General features: G+C 47.2%; 1 protein-coding gene across 1 annotated transcript in view; it reads right to left on the reverse strand.

Annotated features, from left to right (window-relative positions):
• SYT13 (synaptotagmin 13) overlaps window positions 1-24101 on the reverse strand; it is a 38087-nt gene that overhangs the window by 12827 nt on the left and 1159 nt on the right. The window lies entirely within an intron of this gene.

The raw sequence follows: 24101 nt of genomic DNA on the forward strand, positions 1-24101 counted from the left end.
ACCTGCCCAGTCCCCAGGAAATAGGAAATGATAACCAGATCTAGAGCTTGAAATGCTGGCACACTGGGTGGGCCGCCCACAGAACAGCCCTCAGACCGAGGCAGGTACCAACCCCCAGCAGGGCCCCCAAGCAGCTGCCTGCTCCAGGCTCTCCTCCCGCCCCTCCGCTCTCTGTGGCTGGGGGAAGGGCTGGCCAGGGGTCAAGGTGGCTCTGCACAGTGGCAGGAGTGACTCGGAGATTGGGAAGTCCCTGCAGTCCTGGAGCGGGGCGGAGGTTACACAGTTTCAAAGCTCATGTTTAGTGCTTGCCCTCTGTACATTCCATTACCCCAGGACAACTCCTGGACACTCTGACCTGATTGAAACTTTGTCCCCAGATATTCCTGGAGAAGGCTGGAACTTGATGATAGGGGGCATTCCTAACTATCCTCATTGATTGAACAATGTACAGAGTCCATGAGAAGGTGCTAAAGAGATGAGACACAACACCCACTTCCTGCAGATACCTGAGGGCTGCTGTCCCCGCACTGCATTATGCATCCATCAGAGCTCCCTAAGGGGCTCAAAGGGGATAAAACACCTTATCCTCCCTTGGGAACACTGCCCAGTAGGCTGTAATACAGCCCAAACACATCTACCCTGATCTCTGCCGAGTGCATCAGGCACGCATGAGCTGGAAAAGCACTTGCTGGCTTCCACGGACGAAGGTTTCCTGGGGCCAGACAGGGAGGGCAGGGACAGGATTGAACCTAGACCAGTGGCTCCCCACCTTTTTCTCTGCCTTCAAGCCTTTACCAGGCAGCACCCACCCATCAGAGATGCTTGTCATGATCACACATTTGGACGAATCACCCTGGGAGGAGTTGTATGCTTTGCAAAGTCAGGTCCCCTTTGCACGTTCACCCCATTGAGAGTGCCACTGGGCATCCAGGGACCTGGCTTCTAGTACTGACCTAACTGTCTGAGTTGAGCTACTTTCGGCAGATCATTTCGCCTCTCAATTATATCACTCAAGGAAGAGGTGATTTCAAGGCTTGTTTCACTCCCACATGCTGAGCAACAAAGAGGTGGAAGACACAGTTCTTTATTCGCAGATGAGTTGGGGAGACCACCAGAAACAGAGAGTAAGTAACAGTGTGTTTGACAGGTAGGACAGAGGCGGGCAGCAGACAGCCTGTGTGAGTAACAGATGGGAGAGAGCAGATGACACCTGCAAGGAGGCAAGCAAAGCTGTCCTGGGAACCAGGGCGTGAGCTAGACCTGAAAGGAGAGGGTGTCTGGAAGGTGGAAGGAGGAATGGGGAGGAAGGCCAGGCCCCGGAAGGAGAAACGCAGAGAAATGACCGATGTCCCCATGTCTTTCTGTCCTCCACAAAGTCATGCCCACCTCTAATATTGCATCCAAGTCTGAGTTATGCTAACTGTTCTCTTTCACAATAAGGAAAGGGAGGATGGAGGAAATTCAAGGTCATACAACTGGAGAGGGATATACCATCAAGCCTCCGCATATTTTCACTTCAAGTTTGCGTCATTTCCACTGCCTCGCAGCTGCTTCTCAAAAAAAAAAAAAAAAAAAAAAAATCCCTGTTTGTTTTGGATGCTGGATTCTCAGTGGCGACTGCAGCATCCCACAGCTTCCCACAGCGACCGGACCACATCCTCTTCTCAGAGTCGTCCTTTTCTGTCACTTGCTGGGGCCAGAACTGAGGCTGTCGGGCTGGTCTGGGGAACACGTTCACATTTTATATTTTGTTTTACCTTAGTTCAATCATTTTAGAAAAGGGTTGTGTGTGTGCAAGCCAAGTTGCTTCAGTTGTGTCTGACTCTTTGAGACCCCATGGACTGTTAGCCCGCCAGGCTCCTCTGACCACGGGATTCTCCAGGCAAGAATACTGGAGTGGGTTGCCATGCCCTTCTCAGAAAAGGGTTATGTTGATTAATTCCCAGTTTGATCAAATCAGGCTGACTCTGCATTTTTAAGAGGGGAAATAATCACTGGGCTCAGTTCTGAGTGAGGGTCAGTCTGTCACTTCCAGCCCCTGCAGAGCCTGGGCTCGCATTCCTCCCTACTGAGTGGGTCTCACTTTGTGTGGCCCCTGAGAACCTCAGGAGCCTGTATCTGGCTGGGTTTTTCTTGGGTGCCTGTCAACATTGACCCCCTCTTTCCTCCCACTTCCCTCCAGGTCACCCGGCTCTTTGGGGTCCCACCCCAGTTCCAGGGCAAGGGTGGGGAGGGGGTACTGTTTGGTCTGATTCTATTTGTTCTCGGCATCACCTTGGGGACAGTCCTGGGGAAATCACCCAGATGGAATGGAAGGACTTGCTTTCCACGGCAATAGAAGAGATGCTCTCCCCCGCCGAATAGGAAGCACGTGGCCCTGACTGGCGACCGCAAGGTGAGCCAGTCTTAGGACAGAGCCGCCAAGGTGGACTGCAGGGTGAACAGAAGGAAGCTGTGTCTTTCATGACAGTGTCACTAAGCCACCAACTCAACCAAGCCTGGAAGCTGTCTTACCGCTGCACTTCCGGTTACATGAACAATATTGTTCTTATTGTTGAAGTCCCTTTGGATTGAGGTCTTTGTGAATCGTGGCCAAAAGCATCCTGAACAGATGCCATGCATTTTTATCGGGCAACACAGGAGATCATGACCTTGACGTAGAGAAACTGCCTAGACGCAAACCTCTCCCCAGGCCCCTGTGCGTCCAGCCAAAGGCATCCTCACTGACTGCTGCTTCTTGCCCGGCGTTGGTAAGATCCTGCACAGCCATGGCTGCCTTTGGTGAAGAATGATTTATTGCCCTAGACCCCACAGAGAGCAGGGCCTGCTGACCACTCCATGAGCCTCTCCAAGTGGTGAAAGCAGCCTCTGATGACCTATCTCCTTCCCTTGTACAATCTAATTTATTGCATTTTAAAACCCTGGTTCCACTGCATCTTACAAATGCATCTGTTTCCACTTAAATAGATAAACATCAATGCCCAGGAAGCAGAAAAGAGGTTTGGGCGCTGAGGGAGGGAGCCCGGAAAAGGAGTAGAGGTGGAGGGCAAGAATGCTTGGGAGGAAAGAGGTGGTCCGGGGAGCAGACGCCAAGGAAGGACCTGAGCTCAAGCCTTATGCTGTGGATGTTGGCGGGGCCGTCTTTCAAAGTGGGTTCCTCTTTCTAAACATCCCTTGGCCCAGAGAAGAGGGCTTGGAAATAGGGAGGCAGGGTGAATCAGGAAGGTTTCCAGTGGAGGCAGGCGTTCAACTAGGGAATGCCCAGCTGTGCTCAGCACAGCAGGTACAGAGATGGGAGAGACACCCCCACTGGAGCATCAGCCCCCTGTGATGTGTCTCCTTGGCTTCTCCCTCCTCACCTGTCTCTGGAGCTGTGGGCCGCTTACTCCTTCCCACATGGCCAGATCTTCATGGTCACTGACCAGCTCCATGTGGGCATAGCCCCAAAGTGCCTCATGTCACGTCCGTGCCACACCCCTCTTGCCGCCTGCCTTGGGGCTTCTCGTGGCTTCTGAGGTCTGAGACACCCAGGGACACAGTGGGTGCACCCAGAGGCAACCCCGATGTGTCAAGGATTAAAGCTCCATGGGGGAACTCGACCACCAAGAGCTCCCCCCTTCCTCCTCGCTACTCCTCCCACAGGTGTCCAGCGGCCTTTCGGAAGGTGACACCTGGAGATCCAGCAGTCGCCCTTGGAACTGGCTGGTGGCCGGCTCTGTAACACTCCCTGTGTGCGTGCCCCTCCCCACCTCCCTCCTACATCCCTGGACGGCACTTGCTAATTAACAGAGGCTCAGCAGGCTCAGCTTTCCCGTCATCCAGGCTAAGACAGATGGCAGGGAGAGGAGGGGCGAACCTTCATTTAATGAACAAATATTTATTGATCCCCTATGACAGGCCAGGTCCTCTGCTAAGTGGCAGGAACATAGAAGCGAACAAGACAGATGCTGTCCTTTCCTATGGGGCTCATGTTGGAAAAAAAAAAAAAGGAAATTAATTATGAAGTTAATGATCTGTAAACAAACATTTAACCTTACTAGAGATGTTAGGTGACCCCTTTTGTGACATGATTAATTTTTTCACCTAAAGACTGTTTTATTAATTCGGGTTTTTGCGCTGGGACATCTATCTTAAAGCATCACAGCACTCAGGAAGTTACTGGTGGGGGAAACAGACCCAGATGGAAATGGAAGCAGATGGCTTCACCCTTTATATTTGAACTTTTAAAAAAAGAGATGGCAGAGAGGAGAGAGTTGAACATAGAATACTCAGATGAGGTTAAACATGGGCCACTGTGGCTGTGGTCTGCAGCTTAGCACAGCAAAGCCCCCCTCAGGGGGGAGCTGGGTCAGAGGCCAGGGACCTGACAATTTCTGTCATTCTGGGCTCTAAAACTGGTAATTATGTATACTAACATGTGTAAAAGCGTTTGAAATATAGCCTGGTCATCCGAGTTGATGCTCTAAAACAAGATGGCTTGGTTGATCTTGGATCTGTTTAACCTCTCTGTGCCCCTGGTTTCTTATCTGTAAGAAGGGGGTATTAGCAATAGCATCTGTCTCCGAGGCTGTATTGAGGAGTAGAAAAGACATCCGGGTGTTGAGCTCTTAGCACACAAGCGGGCATGGCAAGTCCTTGGAAACACTGGAGATACTTATTTGACTCTGGCATCTCTGCAACGTGGATTCATGCATTGGGACCAGTCCATCAACATTTTTTAACTTCATCTGTGATGAGATATGTGTGTGTCAGTTGCTCAGTCGTATCCGACTCTTTGCAACCCCATGGACTGTAGCTCACCAGGCTCCTCTGTCCATGGAATTCTCCAGGCAAGGACACTGGAGTGGGTAGCTATTCCCTTTTCCAGGGATCTTCCTGACCCAATGATCTAACCCAGATCTCTGGCATTGCAGGCAGACGCTTTACCATCTGAGCCATCAAGGAAGCCCTTGTGATGAAATAAGCAGGTGTAAAAACAAAACAGGTCCCTCCCCAGATGGCCTGAGAAGCTCTGGTCTAGCTCTGGCCTACATGAAGCTTCTCACACCAGGCTGCTGGAGCAAAGCGCTACAGTGGCCCCCAGGGACCCTCACCTGCCAGGGGTCTCACCTTTGTGTCATTCTCCACCCCTGATTATTGGATGAACCTTGTGAATTGCTTCTGATGAATAAAATCTGCAAACAGGATGGAATATCTCTTCTGACACTGCTGCTGCTGCTGCTGCTAAGTCGCTTCAGTCGTGTCCGACTCTGTGCGACCCCATAGACGGCAGCCCACCAGGCTCCCCCGTCCCTGGGATTCTCCAGGCAACAACACTGGAGTGGGTTGCCATTTCCTTCTCCAATGCATGAAAGTGAAAAGTGAAAGTGAAGTCGCTCAGTTGTGTCCAACTCTTAGCGACCCCATGGACTGCACCCTGCCAGGCTCTTCCATCCATGGGATTTTCCAGGCAAGAGTACTGGAGTGGGTTGCCAGTGCCTTCTGACACTAGGTTACAAAAAATCCGATTTTACTAGTTGTTCAAAGTTGGTTTTTTTTAATTGAAGTATAGTTGGTTTATAAGATTGTGTTAGTTTCCTATACTATGAGGAGAACCTTGCTTATATTTAACTAATTAATTTAATTGGAGGATAACTACTTTACAATATTGTGATGGTTTTTGCCATACATCAACATGAATCAGGTATACATGTGTCCCCCCCATCCTGAAACTCCCTCCCACCTCCCTCCCCAACCCTACCCCTCTGGGTTGTCCCAGAGCACTGGCTTTGGTCGCCCTGCTTCATGCATCGAGCTTGCACTGGTCATCTATTTTACATCTGGTAATATGCATGTTTCAGTGCAATTCTCTCAAATCATCCCACCCTCACCTTCCTCCACAGAGTCCAAAAGTCTGTTCTTTACATCTGTGTCCCTTTTGCTGCCCTGCGTGTTTTATATACAGTAGCTTTTATCTGCTAACCCCAAACTCTCAATTCACCCCTCCCCCAACCCCTTTCCCCTTTGATAACCATAAATTTGTTTTCTATGTCTGTGAATCTGTTTCTGCTTTTCATTTCTATCATATTTTAGATTTTGCATATAAGTGATATCATATAGTATTTGTCTTTCTCTTTCTGACTTACTTCACTTAGTATGATATTCTCTAGGTCCATCCATGTTGCTGCAAATGGCATTATTTCATTCTTTTTATGGAGGAGTAGTACCACATCTTCTTTATCCATCCATCTGTCCCTGTACATTCAGGATGCTTCCACGTCTTGGCTACTATGAACAACAACTAGTAGTTTCTTAAAACTTAAACATACATGTACCCTCTGACCCAAGGAAGGTAAAAATATTTGTTGACAAAAAGACTCACTCATGAATACTGATAGCAACTTGAATCATACTAACCAAAAACAGAAATCAGGCTAGTGGCCATCAACAGGACAATGGCTAGATGCCTTATGGCATGTTCTTACAATGGAATATTCCTCAAAAGTAAAGAAATGAATTGTCAATACACTCAACAACAGGGAAATATCACAAAAACATGATGAACAAAGAAGTCATAATACACGTTCATCTATACTATGTGATTCATTTATATCCGTGGTTCGCGCAACTCAGGGAACATCTGCAATGTTTGGAGATATTTTTTGTTTGTCACAACTGGGGGTGGAGGTTGTTACCAGTTAAGAGGCCAGAAAGCTGCTAGCTATCATCCTACATTCCCCAGGACAGCTCCCCACAACACAGAATTATCTCACCGCAAAGTAAACAGTGCCAAGGTTGAGAAACACTGATGGAAATTAACCTCTAGAACAGGTGAAACTAATCAATGATGACAGACCTTAGAACAGTGGTTCTGATTGCTTCTAGGGAGAATTGAGTGGTAAGAGGCACGGCAGAAGTGTGGGTTACAGCCTAGAGGATATATATTTGTCAACACTGATCATCATAAACTAGCGACTTCAGATGCTTGCATTTCACTGTATGATGACTGCATCGCAATAAAATTTAGATAGAGATACACACACAGACACACACACACACACACCTCTAGCCCACCTGCTGAATTAGGCTTTCTGGTGTCTGGATCAGTGTTGCTCAAACTTCACTTCCAAAGCAGCACCAAAGGCAGACAAAGGTAACACATGCTCCAGGGAATGGGAAGTCTAGAACAATTGGATCTCTTTATTGAAATCTCTTGTTCTATCTTAAAGTTCGTGTGACTTTTTGTATTTGGCTCCCTATAAACGTCTCAGTATTAAAATATTTTGAATTACTGCAAGAAAGGACAGAAAAAATTTTCTTGTTTATTTTGTGATGTGGAATATTTTCCATAACACTGGCTAGTACCACATTCCCTCTGCTCCTCAAGACACACACACACACACGCACAGGCCCTAGAGGAGAAGCAGGACTCTTTCTCTCTCTCTATGTTGGACAACATGCAATAAATCAAGCTGAAAGCTAACTGCGGAGATTAAGTCATTTCGTCTCCAGGAAAGGAACAACTCGTAGAAGCGCAGTCTGTGTGAATGGCCCTCTATCCAAGTTTTCCTTCCAACCATAGAGATAACTCCCCTAGGGAGAATTTGGGGTACAGCTGTAGAAGCTCTTAACCAACCCAGGTTTGATCCATTTTGCCCATTCCCTCTGTAAAGCATCCTTACACACACCTACAACTCATTGTACCTTCTTGGGCCACTTGTTCATGACCTTGTATTAGTCAGGGAAGACCAACTGCTTTGTAACAAACAACACCCAACCTCACCTCAGTGGATGAACACAATGAAAACTGGTTTCTCTAGTCTTCAAGAATCTGTTCACTCTTCTACAAACTCAGAGTCCTCCAAGCCCCTTCCATCTTGTGGTTCTGCCCACCTGTGCCCTGTACCATTCAGATATGAACTCAACAAATCCTCATAATAACCCTATCAGGAAGCGCTGTTATGACCAATCCCATTTTACATAGAAGGACACACAGCCACCTGGTGAGCAGTAAAAGTGAGATTCAAACCCAGGCTGGCCCCCCACCAGAGCTCTCTGTTTAACTGTTCTGCTGTGCCTCCAGCCCTTTACCACCTCGTCACATTTGGAATCACCATTTGTTCACCCGCACTTTTGTGCCCCTTAGACTGATGCCTGGACCACTGCCTGGCCGCACCACCCTTTCCTCCACCCCTGCGTGCCTTTAGTCAGAGGCAGAGGGTTGAGCACTGTTCCACACTTCAACCCATAGAAATGGCACCTGGGGGAATGTAAAATTCAGATGCCCAGGTTCCTTCCCCACTCTGTCTCAGAAGTCCTAGGTAGATCCTAAAGAATCTGTGCATCTAAGAATCCCCCTAAGGTGACTATGATGCAGGTGGTCCCTGAAGCTCACATGGGAACCCTCTGGTTTGGGGGAGGTCCGAGAATTCCAGGCAAGGTCGAGAGATAAGGTGAGCTGCTCACAGGCATGACCTCCCTCTCAGTCAAGTCCTCTCGGCTTCCAACAAACAGTTATTTGTCTGGTAGATCTCTAGCTCCTAGGGAGCTGCTCATACCAGGATCTCCAGTTCTTGGCTACTTATGGGTGATGCCACAGGGTCAGATCCTGGCGGAAGGGTTTATTTCAACCTGCAAATTTGAAATTCTCTTTGAAGAAGCAGCTTGTCTTCTAGTCCAGGCGCCTTGCAGTGTTTCCATGGTAACCCAGCCACCACACATCTTTTGTTATCCCTTCCAACACCTCTTCTTCTGTTTATTATAGATCTGTGCCTTCTTAAATCCCCTTCCCTTGGGACTCACCCCCTGCTGGTCTCTTTCCCTTCCGTGATTATTTTAAATTCTAAAAAGGCCAGTCTGTGATTGACTTAGCATACTCCCTGCCCCATAGCTGGATCTAAGGCAACACACTAGGGGGTTTATTGTGGGGTAGACTTGCCAGCTAGGCTTATCTATCAGCCAGGTAAACGCACCTCGCCCAAACCAGCAGGAATGAACCACAACAGGGAATAACAGAAAACCCTTTCTCTGCTGCTAGTGATTCACCAGGGCCTCCTTGATAGCTCAGGTGGTAAAAAGTCTGCCTGCAATGCAGGAGACCTGGGTTCAATCCTTGGGTCGGGAAGATCCCCTGGAGAAGGGAATGGCTACTTACTCTAGTTCTTGCCTGGAGAATTCCATGGACAGAGGAGCCTGATGGGGTACAGTCCGTGCGGTAGCAAAAGAATCAGACACGACTGAGTGACCAACACTTTCACTTTTTACTTTCAGTCATTCATTCATTCGTTCGACATTTACTAAAACTCCAGATACTTATCAGCTTCAGGAATAACACTGTCCAATCATTCTCTTGTGGCTTTGGCATTTCCAGTGGAGTGGGAACAAGAAACCAGTTAGCACAAAAAAGCAATCCCTTTCAAGACAGGGACAGATGGTGATGAGGTTGTGTCTACTAGGAATCTGAAATCAAGAAAGGCTTCCTGAGCTAAAATTTGAGGGAAGGAGACCAGCTAAATATGCATAGGAGCCCATCAAACATTACCCGGGGGAAGAGTTACAGGGTGGAGCTGGGGGAGTGAAAACAGGATTTCACAATGATTCAGAGACTCTGACTTTTGGTTGCTGCACCCCCCAGCCCCAAATCCAAGGCAGCATTCTGACAAGTGGAGAAGTGGCAGAAGGGCTTTTTGGGTCAAGGCAGCAGCTTGAAAGTCTGCAGTGTGTTCAGAGAGCCATGGGTACCACCAAAGCTTAAAGCCCCATGAGAAGAGAAGGGACAATGAGTGTTGTCATTATCCCCATACTTCTGGAGGACACAGAATTCAAACTGATTTTTAAAATAATAATTCCACCGGGTTGCCATACAGTGGCAAGATCCCTCCCAGAGAACCTTGTAGGTGGTGTCTGCATTGATTCCATCAGTCACATCACAAAACCGGACAGGACAATATAGCTGCCACCTCTCCACCACTTCCTCTGCACCAGATGCTCTGCAAAACGCAACAGACTTTACTGTATTTGATCCTCACACAACCCTAGAGATGAGCATCTACTGTTTTCTTTTTCTATACGGGCTTCCCTGGTGGCTCAGTGGTAAAGCATCATACTAGATCAAATCAGAAAATGAAAGTGGTTTCTAAACAATCAAGCTGTGAGCAAACAGAGGGCTCAACATGTGGGCCCTGACCTTTGCCAATTTGTACACACTCTTCCTGACTGGCTGACTCCCCCTCTCTTATTATTTTTTAAGGTAGGTAACAGTAGCTAATGTTGATTGAGCACCTTATCCACAGGGTTGTGGCAGGAGCAGATGGCACATTCAAAGCAGGTAACTGAGGGGAATTTCATAAAGCAGATATTGACAAAGGTGTGGAAGGTTAAGGAAACTAACAAGTCATTGGAAATATCCTGGGGCCAGGAGCAACTGGGCAATGTTCACATGCCTAGAACTGGCCCCTGGGACGAGGGCACAGGGAATAGACAATGGGTTAGGTTTGGGTGGGATTGGGGGTGGGGGTGCAGGGAGAAGGATCTGGAAAGTGGTTCTGGATGCTTTCCGGCCCAGCACTAATGTTCTGGGCACTGTCCTATCCGAATTAGCTGACTGAATCCTCGTGCCAATCCAGTGTCAGTGACAGTTAACAGATGGCCACACGGAGGCACAGAAAGGTTAAGTCACCAACCCACCGTCACACAGGAAGTGAGGGGCAGATTGGAGCTGAGACCCGAAGCCCGAGTGCTTCATCCCCTCCATACATCTTGTATGTGAAGTTCAGTCATTTAAAAGAATCACTATAAGGACAACTTAGTTATTCACACTATTTATTAACGCCTTAACCACTTCACGCGCTGCCGCAATTAGCGCGTCCCCCCAAGGCCACCCGTGGGAGTCGCAGGAACCCCATTTCTTTCCAGCGATAGTGTCAGCCAGAGCCACCCCTTCTCTGCTCCTGAGGAGCCGAGGCCCTGGTGTGCCTCCTTGGGGCGGTCCCTGCAGTTGACATTGCCCAGAGCTCAGGCCACAGCCCAGAGTAAGGGAAGCACACCGGTGGTGTTGACTCTGCTTTCCAGACTCTAAGCCACTGGGACAGCCAGGCTCCCAGCTCAGGGGATCCAGGCCCCTGCCTGATCCTCCTGTGGGCTACAGAGGTTACAGGTTCAAGGCACTCCTCTTTTAGAGTCTCTTGTTTTCCTACAATAAAGAATTTCAGAAACACCGTATGACACTTGACTGCTAGAACGGACATGCAACGATGGACTGGTTCAAATTTGGGAAAGGAGTATGAAAGGCTGTATATTGTCACCCTGCTTATTCAACTTACATGCAGAGTACATCATGTGAAATTCTGGGCTGGATGAAGCACAAGCTGGAATCAAGATTGCCGGGAGAAATATCAACAACCTCAGATATGCAGATGACACCATCCTTATGGCAAAAGCAAAGAGGAACTAAAGAAAACCTTTCATCTCTTGATGAAAGTGAAAGAGGAGAGTGGAAAAGCTGGCTTAAAACTCAATATTCAAAAAACTAATATCATGGCATTCAGTCCCATCACTTCATGGCAAATAGATGGGAAAACAATAAGAAACAGTGAGAGACTTTATTTTCCTGGGCTCCAAAATCACTGCAGATGGTGACTGCAACCATGAAATTAAAAGATGCTTGCTCCTTGGAAGAAAAGCTATGGCCAACCTAGAGAGCATATTAAAAAGCAGAGACATGACTTTGCCAACAGTAGGCTCTGGGAGTTGGTGATGGACAGGGAAGCCTGACATGCTGGAGCCCATGGGGTCACAAAGAGTCGGACGACTGAGCGACTGAAATGAACTGACCTGATGCGACTGCTGACTTACCCAGCTGCTGACCCATCTGGCATTCTGAACATAGCCATCCCTTAGGATTTCTGGTGGATTTGTTCCAGGAACCCTTCAGACACCAAACCCACAGATAAGCAAGTCCCTCATATAAAATGCCATAGAAGAGTCAGCCTTTCAGATCTGTGGATGTGGAGAGCTAGCTGAAACAACTTTAAGTCCGTCAATTACTTACTGGAATTCTGTGCCCTGCCCCTGCCCCCTATAGGCCTTGTGAAGGAAGGAAGGGATGGTTCTGGAACCTTTGACCTTGGTGGGCATATTGCCTTCAGGGTGCCCATGGACAGCCGCGGGACCAGCCCTTCTCAGCTGTTCTTCCAAACCCAAGGAATCTTCAGATCTCGGAGGCCTCTACTCTTTCTCCTCTTTCTGCAGTTTGCAACTTTCCTGATTCAGTTACCCAGGCCATGATGTCAACAGCACCCTTTCAAAGTCTAAAGATCTCCCTCACCTCCTCATTCTTTCCCTGATCTCACAAGGTGAGTCATTGGATGATGCCTGCATCCAGTAGCTGGGCACCACAGAAGAGTCACTCGACAGGGCAGATGGTTCCATAATAAAGTCAAGGTCACCAACCTTAAACTCAGTACTTCCCAGAAATCTTACTGTTTCCTTAACTACTCCTTCAAGCTCACATTTTGGAATTTCTCTATCTCCTCTGACTGCCTTCATAGAGGAAAAAGGAAACCAAGAGAACTAAAGACCCTTCAGTTCAGTTCAGTTCAGTTCAGTCGCTCAGTAGTGTCCGACTCTTTGTGACCCCTCGGACTGCAACATATCAGGCTTCCCTGTCCATCACCAACTCTCGGAGCTTACTCAAACTCGTGTCTATCCAGTCGGTGATGCCCTCCAACCATCTCATCCTCTATCGTCCCCTTCTCCTCCTGCCTTCAATCCTCCCCAGCATAAGGGTCTTTTCCAATGAGTCAGTTCTTCCCATCAGGTGGCCAAAGTATTAGAGTTTCAGCTTCAGCATCAATCCTTCCAATGAATATTCAGGATTGATTTCCTTTAGGATGGACTAGTTGGACGCTTAGTGTCCTGTTAAGAGACCCATGGAAATGCCCCTCTTCTCTGGACTGATGCTGTGGCCCGTCCAGAGTCTTGTGACACTGTGGGAGGTGTTCCCCTCTCTCCCTCCCTCCAGGATCAGTCCTTCCATCCCAGCCTTGTGCCGCCTTCCCCACACATGAGAGCCTTACCCTAGCTATTTTCGGTCTGTTTCTCTCCCTCTCTCTTGAACATTCATCCTTCTCTTTCAACTGGCTCCTTCCCATCAGATTCCAACAGTGCTCCATAATTTTTTGACCTCTGTCTTTCGCTCAGCCAGGCCCTAGCCCTCTCTACCCCTTGGCAGCCATGCAACTCAGAAGAACTGCCTGTACTTGGTACTGTCCTCCTCCATCACTTTCTACCCCCCTACACCCCTTTCCCAGAGGCCCCATCAGCCCACTGAAGGTCACTGTTGATCTTCAAGGTCACTGAGGATCTTCACTGTTTCATTCTATGGGATTTTTCAGCCTTATCTTACTTGACTTTTCAGTGACTCCCTTCTTCTTCAAAAGTTTTTCTCTTGTCATTATTAGTATTTTGATATCACATTCTCCAGGTTTTCTCCTTCCTCTCTCTCAGGCCACCCCTCCTTGTTTCATGAAACACTGGCATCTCTCAGGACTTGTTCCCAGAGCCTTTTCCCCTCTCTTTGTGATTTCTAACCAGGTGGTCTCAGCCATGCTCATGGCTGGGCTTTCTACTCCGGAATATACATCCCCCGCAGAGGGTGAGCTCCAGACCTACAGAACCACGTCATGGAGATAGCACAAAGGTTCCTCACACTCCCCCTGCACAAAAGTGAACTCACGACTTAAACTCCACGGCCTCATCCTTGTTTCACCAGGTGGCACCACCACCCTAAGTGAAACCCTTAGCTCTCATCCCCAACTCCAACTCCTCCCTCTTCCCGAAGCCTACAGCCAACTCAGGGGCAAAGCCAGTGAATTTATCTCCTAAACACCTCTCCAAACTATTGCCACAATGACAGTGGTCCAAGCCATCATGGTCTCTCTCCAGAGTTTCCCTGGTCTCCTCACTTCTAGTCTTCTCCCATCCAAGATGATGCTGCGCCTTAAATCCAACTATGTCACATCTCACTTAAGACCTTTCAGTAGCTTCCATTGCTCTTGGGAAAATACCCCAACACTCCTGTTGGCCCAGAGGTCCTGTGTGGTGCTCTCTGGCCAGACCTGCCTTGCTCACTTGCGATTATTCTCTCCTGTACCCTTGGAGCTCTACCCACTTTAGCCTTCTTTCAGTCCCACCTTAGTGATATTTATTTTTGCCACAGGGCCTTTGCACATACCCTATGCCGAGAATACTTCAAGTCCTCAACTCCAGTACCTTTACTTAGTAAATGACACTAACTTTATGCCACAGGGGTGTGCAAGACAGTTCATTTGGGGTATGGGAAGAAAATAACAGAATTTCATTTTATAATTTATTTTTACATTACTGTTTTAAAAGGTCCATTTTGTGTATGTTTTATCATGTACATGATATAACAGTAGAGCAACACATACATATAACATATAAACATACATATGCTTTGCAAAGAATTGAGTATGTATGTATAAAGGGTATATATTTTAGGCTCAAAATTCTTTACTAAGTCTCCAAATATGTTAAGATCAGAGCACTAATGAGTTATCACTTCTTGAGAGAACTCTTACCTACCTTACCACACCTAATACCATTAGATTTATATCCATTTGTACAACCGTGTAATGAAGCTCTCTACCCCGAGAACATGGTCAAGGGTGTTGTCTGCCTGGTCACTTTGGTGTCCCTAGTTCGGACATGACTGAAGCGACTTAGCAGCAGCAGCAGTGTTAATTCAGGGTCTTGCATATAATAGGTGATCAAGAAGTCTTTGGTTTTGGTTTGTTTTGCTTGTTGTGCTTGGTTTTTATTGATATACTGGAGTACAGTTGATTAGGGCTTCCCTGTCGGCTCTGTGGTAAAGAATCCACCTGCCAAGGCAGGAGACACACGTTTGATCTCTGGGTTGTGAAGATTCCCTGGAGAAGGAAACGACAACCCATTTCAGTATTGTGGCCTGAGAAATCCCATCGACAGGGGAACCTGGCGGGCTGCAGTCCATGGGGTCACAAAAGAGTCAGACACGACTTAGCGACTAAACAACAGCTGACTAGCAATGTTGTGTTAGTTTCAAGCATACAGCAAAGCAATTCAGTTATACACATTTGTGTATCTATTCTTTTTCAAATTCCTTTCCCATTTACATTATTACAGAGTAAGGAAGTATTTTTTGAATGAATGAATATCCTAGGATTCAGTTATATCTAAAGGATTCAGATATACCTAAACAAATACCTTAAAGGCTTCAGAGATACCTAAAATATACTGAATAGAGAGACCAGGCACTGAATGTGTTGGGTGTGTTCAAAAGTATTGTCTCATTTAGTGTTTAATATTACCGTGGAGAATCTTATTGCTATCACCTCTGTTTGTTGGTGAAGAAAGCAGGATTCAGAATGGCCAAGGTCATTTAGCTGGAAAACACTGGAAGTTGAATTCAGGTTTAGGGGCTTTCCTGATGGTCCAGCGTTTAAGAGTCTGCCTTGCATGCAGGGACACCGGTTTGATCCGGGAAGATCCCATATGCCACAAAGCAGCAAAGCCTGTGCTCCACAGCTGCTGAGCCTGTGTGCCCAGAGCCCATGCAGTGCGCCCTGCAATAGGGGAAGCCATCACAAGGGGAAGCCCATGTACCACAAGAGAGTAACCCCTGCTCGCCACGACTAGAGAAAGCCCACGTGCAGCAATGAAGACTCAGTGCAGCCGTAAGATAAATGAAATTGTAAAAAGAAAATAAATTCAGGTTTAGAGTGTAAGTCTAATTTGCTTCCTATTACATCTCAGCGATTTGATCAAGAAGTGAGCATTTTCGTTCTAAGAGGCAATTTCCTCTCTTACGTGGTCTCAAAGACTAGATTGTTCTTACTTAAACTCATTCTGGTGAATATCCAAATACACACAAGTCTACCAAGTAGTGGTTACCAACGAGATACCTACGCTCTTCTTCACTCCTTTCCATCCTCTGATCCTTTGTCTCTCTGAGTTTGGTAATGAGGCTGTTACAGGAAGAGCAATAGTCATGTTGCTACTTAACAGATTCAGCCTACTCGAGAGGTAGGCAACTTATTAGATGATGCATCTGCAGGGAATATGCCCCAAAGCCCTGAGACCACGCTGATGTTTTCCCACACAGTTTCGTCTCTTCTCTTGCCATTGTTGCCTTCACCGTATGTCTCTCTGGGAGCCTCACCCTTTCTTTGTGAATTGACTGTGCTGGAAACAAAAACACAATCTAAGGTGCTTGGGGGGTGCACTGTGAGAAAGGATGGGGGTTCGGATATGAAACACAGGCGTTTAGAGCTCACTGAAGTTATTCTCAGCTTCATTCTGCAACTGTTTCCTAATAAGTCTAGTTGCCCAACCAAACCACTCTTCCCCAACCTTCTCATCTTCAAATGCAGTTCTCTTGAAAACATCGTTCTTTATTTCTTTTTTTTTTTTTTTTGGCCGCACCTCATGGGAAGGATCTCAGTTCCTCCACCAGGGACTGAATTCAGGCATAGCAGTAAAATAATCTAATCCTATCCACTAGACCACCAGGGAACTCATGTAAGTATCAATCTTAATTCTGTTTGAAAAGCAGTCTTCACTATCCTGCCTCCATAACTCACATCCCTTCCATCAGGCTACTTTTGGCAGCAAGTTCAAAACTGTGTGGTTTATAATGATTTTCCAAGTAAAATGTGCTCCCCCGGGATATTATCTCGTTGGTCTTTGCAACAGGAGATTTTTTAAACTGTTTCCAATGTCAGCTGTGTGAACCGATGCTTGAAGGGCAGGAAGACTCCATGCCCTCCAGGCTTGTCTTGATTCCCTGCCTTGTCACTGGGGGTGAGCACAGAGATTCTTCCACAAGCTCAGCACCTTCTCCTGCATTTATTTCTGTGCTTGTGATTTTTATGTTGGCTGCAAGCAGAGGCGGTGGCCCCAGGAGTCTTCTTCCCATTCATCTATCCGTCCATCCAATGACTCATGCAGTCATTCAGGGTTTCTCCTCACTTCTCTTGCTCTCTGCCATCCTGCTCAGTTTTTCTATGAAGGAAAAGTACGTCTTGGATTAACGAGAGGAGGGTGGGCGGAGTCAATGAAATATATCAAAGTACCCTAGGGTCTCCGCCAGATGGGTTAAGACTCAATTTCACAGATTTTCCATGGGACGCTTTTCCCCTTTCCTCTTATTTGTATATGCATGTATACACATTCACATCCACGTGTGCACATATTCCTATATGTAACCACCCCTCATTCTTTGACTCTAATCTGTTCATGGAAACAAGCCTGCCGGGCCAGTGAATTTCAGAGAGCAGTCACTGGCATTCCACTGTTTTAAATGGGAAAACATTAAAATGCATTCTGAGTCCACCCCAAACATCAGTCAGGTTCCCAAAATATCACTGTAAATCACTGCAACGCCCTTAAACACCATGTAAAACTCTCCTAGGAATGTTCTATAATATGAATCAATTAAAACACCCTTTTCTTAGTTAGCACTTGGGGAACTCCTCGGTGGAAAGGTTTATTTTTGTGCAGTGAATAGACATGGTAAGCGATCAAGGCTCCTCCTCCTGGCATCACATTGGCCCAGTGATGCCAATGTGAAGAAATGTCGCTGAGAAGTAGTAAATGCCACCTCAACTGGACCTGAGTTTCTAGAACCCCCAGGAACCTAGGTGAAGCAGATTGGGACCCTTGAGGGACTAAAGTTTGGGGGGAAAGGATAAGGAAGGTGACGATGATAACACGCACAGGGATCATCCACAAAGAGTCTGCTTTCTCCCTCTGACTCTGGGGTGGTTGGTCACTTTTCAGCTTGTCTCCTTTCTTTGTCTTCTGGGTCTGCAGCTTCCCCATCCTACCGCTCTCTCCCCTTCTTTCTGCCTCCCGCTTAAGCCCGTCTGATTTCTAGTTCGGGTGTTTCTCCCATTGTGCTCTGTTGGTCTCTCTCTTTTTATTCCTGTACTCCAGGCACAAGAGAGTAATCTGGGCCAGTATCTGAAAATCTAAAAATGTCAAAAGATGTAGCAGCATTTTCTGCTGGAGTGAACAAAAGGTGCTAGTGAGTCGTCAATCACATGAAGAGAGGAGCCATGAACCTGAATTATCTACATGCTGAACCAGAGGAGAAACTAGAGAGGGAATAAGATGGGACAGGTCTGGGACCTGTCACTGAGAAGGACTAATGGATACAGATCAAAGGTCCGCAGTATGTTTCAAAGAGCCTAGCGCTTCCAGTGGGCATATGCTCATCTCCCTGAAATAATCCATGCTGATTTCTTGATGCAAAATTCATACTGTCTTCCCTGTTACTAAGCAACCAGCCCAAACATGTTTACTGTGTAAATTTCTCTGGAGGGCCTGGGGCTGCACCCAGTGCTTGAAGCATGAAGGATGCAAGAGGCACAGAAGCCAGCCAAAGCTTTGGGAAAGGTTTTAAACTGACCTGCAAAGATCCATATATTGTAGACACTTTTAGGCCATACCTGGGGAAATGCAGTGGCTCAAGTAAAATTTTGACTATTTTTTTCCTGCTAATCTCCAGCCTAGTGGTCAAAGATGTGGACTCTGGAGCCCGACTTCCTAAATGTGATTCCCAGTTCTGCTACGGAATAAGTTGCTACAGAGTAAGTTCCATGTGTAAAATGGATGCAATAAGTATGCATATATCAGGGCTATTGTGGGGATAAAATTAATATGATTAAAGAGCTTAGAATAGTGCCTGGCACACAAGAACTCAATAAACCTTAGCTATACTATCACTATTCTCTATTACTCTATGGAAACGGATATACTTTTTGTTTGTTTTTAACAATAGGAGAGTTTATCAGCTGGGAGATCAGCTAAGAAATCAATTCTTTAAAAGGATTGAGAATCCAAGGTCAGGCCTTCCGGCAGTCCAGGGTCAAATCAGTTCCAGGAGTGGGGTTAGCAATTCATGTTGGCCTCCTGTGATCACTGAAGTACCGGGAGACCTTGTCAGGGCAGCCAACAAGAACTAGAGACAAGCCCTACTTTGGGGCAAAGTTGGAGGTGCCTATCCTAAGGGTCTCCCATGGCCCCCTGTACCTCACCTGTAATATGGTTAATGACAACTGCTGGCTTCATTGTCTGCTTCCTCACTTATAAGGAAGAGCATACACCTGTCTTTTTGCCGCTATGTCCCAGTGCCTAGAATATGTTCATTAACCTTTAATGAGTGAATTTATTAGCTGCTGAAATGTAGCACTGGGGCTCTGATGCATCCTCTCTGCCAAGTCTACATTCAGACAAGTACTCTGAGAAGATGTTGCTCCAGTGGTCTAAGGAAGAGGAAAACAGGCAGGAGCATTAATCAGGCTGTGCTGATGTTCCCCAGGCCCTGGTCTGAGGGAGGAGGCAGCTGCAGGAGTAGCAGCAGAAAGCAGACAGGGCCAGGGGATGGTGAATAACAGACCACAAAAAGGAGGGCGTGTCTTGATGACAGCCCCCAAATCCTCCTATTAAAAAACACTGGCTTGATACTAAAACAATATTCATAAACATTACATCACAACTTGACAGATAAGAACTTTACTGAATTATAACTACATTCAGAAAAGTACACAAATCATAAATGTAGAGTGGTATATGCTTTCTTTCATAAAGTGGACACAGCTGTGTGATCAGTACCATGTCAAGAGGCAGAGCTTATAAACAAAAGCTCTATAAACAGAAACTTCCCCACTCTGCCCCAGGCATTACCTGTCCCCAGTGGAAACCCCAGACATAAATGGGCTTGATTTCAAATCGAGTGGAAATGGAATCTTAACCATGTGCACTCCTGTGTACCTTTACTCTCTTCTTCAGATGTTCTGATATGATTTAAATCAAAATATACATTGACTATCACGTGCCTATTATCTACTGGATATCGTCAGAGGTACAAGGAAAATGAAACACACTTCTTAATCTCAGAGAGAGGGAAAGACACTACTATACATATGTTGCTTGATAAAAATACAGCACATATTTAAATTATTTCTTAAAAACATCGAATCTATTAGGTGTTTGCTCTGGTCAAAATGTTTATGCCCCCCGAAAAATTCATATGTTAAAACCTAACCTGAAAGGTGATGCTATTAAGAGGTGGGGCATTGGGGTGAGCAGCTGTGAGGGTGAAGCCTTCATAAAAGGGATTAGTGCCCCCATAAAAGTGACAGAAGAGAGCTTCCTGCCCCTTCTACCCCATGAAAAGTGAAAGTGAAAGTCGCTCAGTCGTGTTCGACTCATTGTGACCCCACGGACTATACGGTCCATGGAGTTCTCCAGGTCAGAATTCTGGAGTGGGTAGCAGTTCTCTTCTCCAGGGGATCTTCCCAACCCAAGGATCGAACCCAGGTCTTAAGCATTGCAGATGGATTCTTTACCAGCTGAGCCATCAGGGAAACGCAAGAATACTGGAGTGGGTAGACTACCCCTTCTCCAGCAGATCCTCCTGACCCAGGAATCGAAACAACCAGGGTCTCTTGCATTGTAGGTGGATTTTTTACCAGCTGAGCTACTGGGGAACCAGGTGAGGTTACAGCCAAAAGTCTAGGAAGCAGGTCTTCACCAGATACTGGGTTGGCCAGAGCTTTGATCTTGGACTTCCCAGCTTCTAGCTCCATGAGAAATAAAATTTTGTTTATAAGCTACCCACTCTGTGGTATTTTGTTATAATAACCTGAATGAACTAACACAGTGTTCCATCAAAAGTCACTTTGCTTCTCAACTCTGCTGGAAAGAAGGTAGGATTTTAGAGTTTGGTAGTAAGTAGCAGTGGGAGCTGGGAGATGTGGATAGAAGAGATGTGGGGACCACTGCCTTTGACCACATGTTAGCTTTAAGGGGACAGCAGCAGGGTTACTCTGGGAACCTCTGAGATGCATCTGAGAAGATTCACATAAGGGGACAACAAGATAAGCGCCAGATGGGAAGAAAAATCACACACTGAAACTAAAGCCTTCTGAGAACAGAACCCAAGTCACGCTGAGGCATCAGGGGCACTGAGCTGTGGGGAAGGACAGCTCCCCCGCTTGCTCAGTAGTCATGTAGGTTCACCAAAAGGAGGGCTTCGTCTGCAAGGACCCAGAAATGCAGTGAGTGGCAGCCTGTGCAGACAAGCATGAAAAGGAAATTCTGGGGGACGGAACCAATGGGTCTTGCTGTCTGTCACTAATAGGTTCAGCAGCAGCAGTGAATTAAATGATCACACACACACATCCCACATCTGACCCTCCGCTGTCTCGTGGCTCAAGCATTCGGCCATCACTGCATAATAACCAAGCTTTGAAAGCTGGGCTGATAACAGAGAACGAGGTCCCAGGTGATCCTAGGTCACAAGGATGGTGTAGTGAGACTGAATCCCTCTCCCCCTCCATAAAGGACGGCACACAAGGGGCGGAGGGGGTGAGGGATTGTGTAAGAAGGCAGGAAAAGGGTCCACGATGTACATTTCGGAAAAAGCAAGAAAAAGAATGAATTGAAGCCAGCTGGAGGCATGAACAGCAGTGAGAGTTTGCACCTTGGCCACCTCCCACTCGGCAGAGACATTGGATGAGTTTCTACAGTTGTTTAGAGAAGCCTATGGTACCTCCTCTGAGTGCCTGAAAAAGCAGCAAATAAAAGACACAGGACTACAACAGTCCACCTAATAAAATCAATCTTGGAAATAGCTACACATGTGCCTCTTTATTCTTTCATTAAATAAAAGGATCTCATGGGAGATTTAATAAGTGCATAATTTAGAATTAGGGATGAGCATAAACACTATCGAAAAGCTGTGAGGTACTCTGAAACTACCCGTGATTTCCCTTGAGGACCAAGTCACAGGTATTGTTCATATTCCTGTGACGTGTTGTTTATGCTCCTATTTACAGAAAATGCTAAGTTTCAGGTAGAGGCTCATGAAAATGGAGTTTTTTTCTCTCCAAGACCATGAACCCCTTCCATTTTAGCTACAGACTCCCTGTTGGGATCTGTGGATCTCAGGTGAAGAACACTCAAGGAAAACTTCAAGTTCTTTTCAAAAGCACTATAAACTTCAGCTGACCACTCATGGCCAGAAATTAGATTCCCCAGGCATAGCTAAGAAATCCAAGGAGTTTTTTCCAGCAACCACAACCGGCAACTTACAGAGACACCCCAGTTCTCCTGGTTACAGGAATCCAGAACCCTCTTCCCCAGCCCCAATGCCCTCTCTGTTTAAGAAGCATCTTCTGAGAAGCTTCCTTACCAGACTCTTCTCCTCTTTGTCGACATGTGCCAAGCCCCTCGCCCTGCTGCCATCTGCCCTACCACCACCTCCCTTTACTTTTTTTGAAATGTCAACATGCTGTCTTTTTTCTCTGTGTACTTTATCTGGGTCAGCGGCTGAATCAGTCTGAGCACAATGGCAGCCAAACCAACATTGTGAGATCTCAACTGCATCACGTTCACACCTACAGATTCACATCCAGGTGCCCAAATCCTTGTCACTGAGGGAACCAAGTGAGGGATGTGAATGGATGGGTCTCACGTATCAACAGGGGCTTCCCAGGTGGCTCAGCATCAAAGAATCTGCCTGCAAGGCAGAAGACACTGTTTCGATCCCTGGGTCGGGAAGATGCCCTGGAGAAAGAAATGGAAACCCGCTCTAGTATTCTTCCCTAAACCATCCCATGGACAGAATTAGCCTGCCAGGCTACAGTCCATGGGGGTCACAAAGAATCGGACATGACTGAGTGACTGAGCACGCACATATCAACAAGCATTTATTGTGACCCTGTGAGCCAGCTCTGGGTTGCAAAATATATCTACATTTGAAGAAATAACTCAGACAATAATCTCCAACGGCTGGGTGTGGGATGCCTTAATATTAGTCAATAATTTCTCATTGGGCACCTACTAGGTTTCGGACACTGAGTAGGTGCTGGGAATGAATATTGTAAGTAAGCAGATATGAAAAATCACATCCAACTGTCACAAACGCTACAAACAGAAATAAGAAGGCATAGTATGGAGGGTATAATGGGGGAGGGGGGCTTTGTTACATGTGGCCATGGGCAGAATCCTCCCCCTGAAGAGGTGAAATGCAAACAGAAGGAGACCCACAGGATGAGGAGGAGCCATCTCTGTGAAAAGTCAGAGGAAAATGGGAGGGGTTGGCGTCTTCAAGAAGGATAAAAACCCAGGGGAGCTGAGACCTCCCGTGATGGGGGGCACTCACATGAGCTTGGCTGGAGAGGCAAACACAGGCCACATCAGACAGGCAAGACCGTGGGGTGGAGTGGCTCACAGCACAGACTCCAGAACCAGACCAGCTTAGAATCAGGCTCGGAAACTTCTCGGGCTGTGTGGCCCTGGGCAAACTCACCCACCCTCTCTGAACCTACATCTGTCATTGAGTGGCTAATTGCATATGTGTAAAGCACTTAGAGCCCAGCCCCGGGCAAGTGCCAGGCTACAGTGTGCTGTGGTCTGTTCAAAAGCTCATTGAGAAGCTGGGGAGGATTTTAAGCCCAGGAGACGCAGGATCTGGTTTGTCTTTAACAGATCATTGGCCGCTGCTTGGGCTACTGGTCCTCAAGAAGACAAAGAGCTGGAAGTGATCCCGGAGGTCACTTGCACCAACATCGGCCCCAGTGATTCTTTCTGGGAAGGGGCGGGGGTGGGGGGCAGACAATGCCTGAAGAGCTGCCACGGAGAAAGGCAGAAGAATGAACGGCTGTCCCTCAAGTGTGCCGAGTGGGAGAGGAGGTTGAGGCCTCCATGTTTGGAGAAGAGCTTGTCCAGCAGCCCCCAACCGTGGACCCCTGCACAGGCCCCGTGGGGAGCCCGCTGCTCCCATTTCAGACGGCCCTGGATCCCACACCCCCCGGCCCAGCTGGCCCCGGATCCCAGCCGGCACCAATGTCACTTTGCTGGGATCCTAAGTCCCTCAAGGACAGCAGCCATTTCCTTCCCTTCTCACAGTGACTGACAGGGCCCCCGCAGCTGGGCCTGAGCTTTTGAATAATTGATTGGCAAAAGGAAGGCGGGGGCACGGCTCTGTAGTGCCGCTCCTGAAACTCTGAGCCCTGGAAGGAATCGAGCGGGCCCAGGGAAGTCGTTAAGTCACC

The sequence above is a fragment of the Bubalus kerabau genome, chromosome 15, assembly GCF_029407905.1.
Source record: "Bubalus kerabau isolate K-KA32 ecotype Philippines breed swamp buffalo chromosome 15, PCC_UOA_SB_1v2, whole genome shotgun sequence".
Classification (NCBI taxonomy): Eukaryota; Metazoa; Chordata; class Mammalia; order Artiodactyla; family Bovidae; genus Bubalus; species Bubalus kerabau.